The 2,834-nt window shown below is 36.6% G+C and overlaps 1 protein-coding gene across 1 annotated transcript in view; it reads right to left on the bottom strand.

The window, feature by feature from the left end:
- RHBDD1 (rhomboid domain containing 1) overlaps nt 1–2,834 on the bottom strand; it is a 55,645-nt gene that overhangs the window by 47,183 nt on the left and 5,628 nt on the right. The window lies entirely within an intron of this gene.

The following is a 2,834-nucleotide window of genomic DNA, read 5'->3' as shown; positions in this document are numbered from 1 at the left end:
CCTTGACTAGTGTAAGCACTACCTAGCAACAACTAAAACATCAGTGTGTTATCAACATTGTTCTGGTCCTAAATCCAAAACACAGCACTGTACCAGCTACTAGGAAGGAAATTAACTCTATCCCTGCCGAAACCAGGACACATATATACAGGGGTGTTTTCAAGCTCATCACTGTTTTTTTTGGGTTTTTTTTTTTTTTTTTTAATCCAGTGAATTCTTCAAGCTAATCAGCTGAGACCTTTTTTTAAATCAGAACAAAAATTCAAGTGAGAAAAAAAAACCCACAATTTTTAAACTGGCATAAGACACAAATAAAAGGGGTTTATAAAGATAATCCAGACAAGCGTTGGGAGAAAAAGGAGTCTGCAACGTCTCTTTCATGTCCCTGGACAGGCTTTACTTCACCTATAAAATTCCTGGATGTCCTAGACATGTTCTCATTAATATCCTGATTCACTCATAATTATTAAAATTTCAGGAAGGAAACCAGTTAGAAATTCTTCTCGGGATTCTCGGTTTTCAGGCTTCCCATCTTTGCTACATACATAATTTTTTTTCATGACCATTTTTCCAACTTTTACAAATATTCAATACAAGCTAAGAATGAAAATTAAAAGTCTCAATTTCAAAAAGTAGGAGACACAGCTAAGTACTCCTAAATGTAAGCTTTGAAAATTGTTATTGTTTTCCTAGTGACTGAATTCAAAGTTTAGTTTAAAAACATGCGATGGTAAAAAAAAAAAACAACTGTAGGAGGAAAGCATATACAAGAACAGCAGACAAAATTTCCAGACAGTTATAGCAAAACATTCATCTCTGCCCTATTTATGCCAGATAAAATGGAGGATAAAAAAGGGCTATAAAAGTTCTAGATCTAGCTAGAAATAGGGTTACTATGACAGAAACTGAGAAAGGGCATCGAGCTAACCTGTGCAAGCCTATAAAGAGAGGAGGGAAGAAGCTGCATTGGAGAATACCGCACAAAGGTGACATGGAGTTTCTAGAGAGTGAAACCACCTGCAGAAGACAGGAAGAGACACTGAATTTCAAGTAGCTTCTGAGGGCTACCTCAACTTGGCCAGTACTATTTTTAGTTCTCAGAACTCTCCAAGGTGGCACAACAACAGCGTGGCCACTCTTCTCCACCTCTAGGATGCCACTTCTTTGCTGAACTACTGAATATACGCAAGACATTATTTCACACGTAAGTATCAACCATGCAGAGCCAGCAAAATACACTTATTCTTCAAAACTTCGCCATCAGGTTTCAAATGAAACTTCCTGAAATATGTGGATATATACAATCTCCAAGGTGGCACAACAACAGCGTGGCCACTCTTCTCCACCTCTAGGATGCCACTTCTTTGCTGAACTACTGAATATACGCAAGACATTATTTCACACGTAAGTATCAACCATGCAGAGCCAGCAAAATACACTTATTCTTCAAAACTTCGCCATCAGGTTTCAAATGAAACTTCCTGAAATATGTGGATATATACAAAATTCTCATCTCAACACCCTATTCACCTCCTTTTCCATTACATTATAAAATAGAGTAAGTTGCTAATATACTAACTTTTTATTTAGTTTAAATTCCTTTCCAAAGCATCACATCAAATCCTTCCTCTGTAAACATTTTTATTAAACAGCAACAATCTAATTCTTTTGGAGGACAGCAGAAAAAAATGACACCTTTATAAGGAGAAAAGGACAACAGCTCAAGATGCATTCCACATTACGTCTATTAGGATTTACTAAATTGCACATTTCTACAGACCGTTGGTATGCCTGCAAACACTTTACTAAACATTTTTCTTTAGGTATTCAAAGTATCATTGATAATTTGATCGGGTTGCACCGCACAAAGTAAGTGAACACATGGAAAAGAAGGAAATCACCTCTGAATGATGTTATCCCATAACAGCAAAAGGAACTACGAAACCTGCACAGGGTTGAACATCAAAGATCATCATCTAGGGGCCAGCCTACCTCCTCTACTTATATCTAAGTGAGAGGAGCATATACTTCCATGCTAGTTCACACACATAATTAATTAATGCCACTTCTTATAGTTAAGTTTAAGTTATTCTAGTCTCTAGATTTCTCTTTAAATTGCATTTATGCTTATTATAGCACTTTAAGAGAAGAAAAAAAACCCAGTAGCATCCTCAAAACAACTGTAGAAGAACAGAATGCAAGTACACTTATTTACTACATTAAAAGGAAATTCACTGCATTTTTTCCCATGGTCTAATCTCAGAGATGCTACATAACGTCTAAGTCCTGCCCAAAACAGAGTGGAAACAGCAGAAACACACTTTATACCAGGCCTCTTGAACATGTAACTCCAACTACACTGGTGCCTTTAAAAACCAGTTTCTAATCCCCACAATTTAAATACAGAGACCACAGCTCTAGTCCCTACAAAGCCCAAATGAGCTAAGACCTCTTAAAGTGTAAACTGATTGTTGCAGATGATAATTAACATTGTCAGCCTTTGACTTTAAGTCAACATTACCAAAAAAATACTTAAATAATCAAAGGTTTAATCACTATCATTCTCTTTTTCCACACTACATGCTCTGATACCAGGTATACCAACATCCCCAAACTGTTCTTTATGCATCTACCCAAACCTCTGACTTTTCTCATACCACTGACACAGCTAAATTTTTTCCCCACCACAAAACAGTTGACATAAAAACTGTTAGAATTTAAAAGTCAACATCATTTAAACCCAAGTTATGTGGAAACCCCAAAATCTTGCCATACCATGTTGTTCAAACTGCCAAATACTACAGTCTTCCTTTTTAAAGTTGTTCCCCCCCCCC

This window comes from Aptenodytes forsteri, unplaced genomic scaffold, assembly GCF_000699145.1.
Source record: "Aptenodytes forsteri isolate BGI_AS27 unplaced genomic scaffold, ASM69914v1 Scaffold184, whole genome shotgun sequence".
Taxonomy (NCBI): Eukaryota; Metazoa; Chordata; class Aves; order Sphenisciformes; family Spheniscidae; genus Aptenodytes; species Aptenodytes forsteri.
The sequence above is the reverse complement of the archived record's forward strand: the minus strand, read 5'-3'. Positions and strand labels throughout refer to the sequence as shown.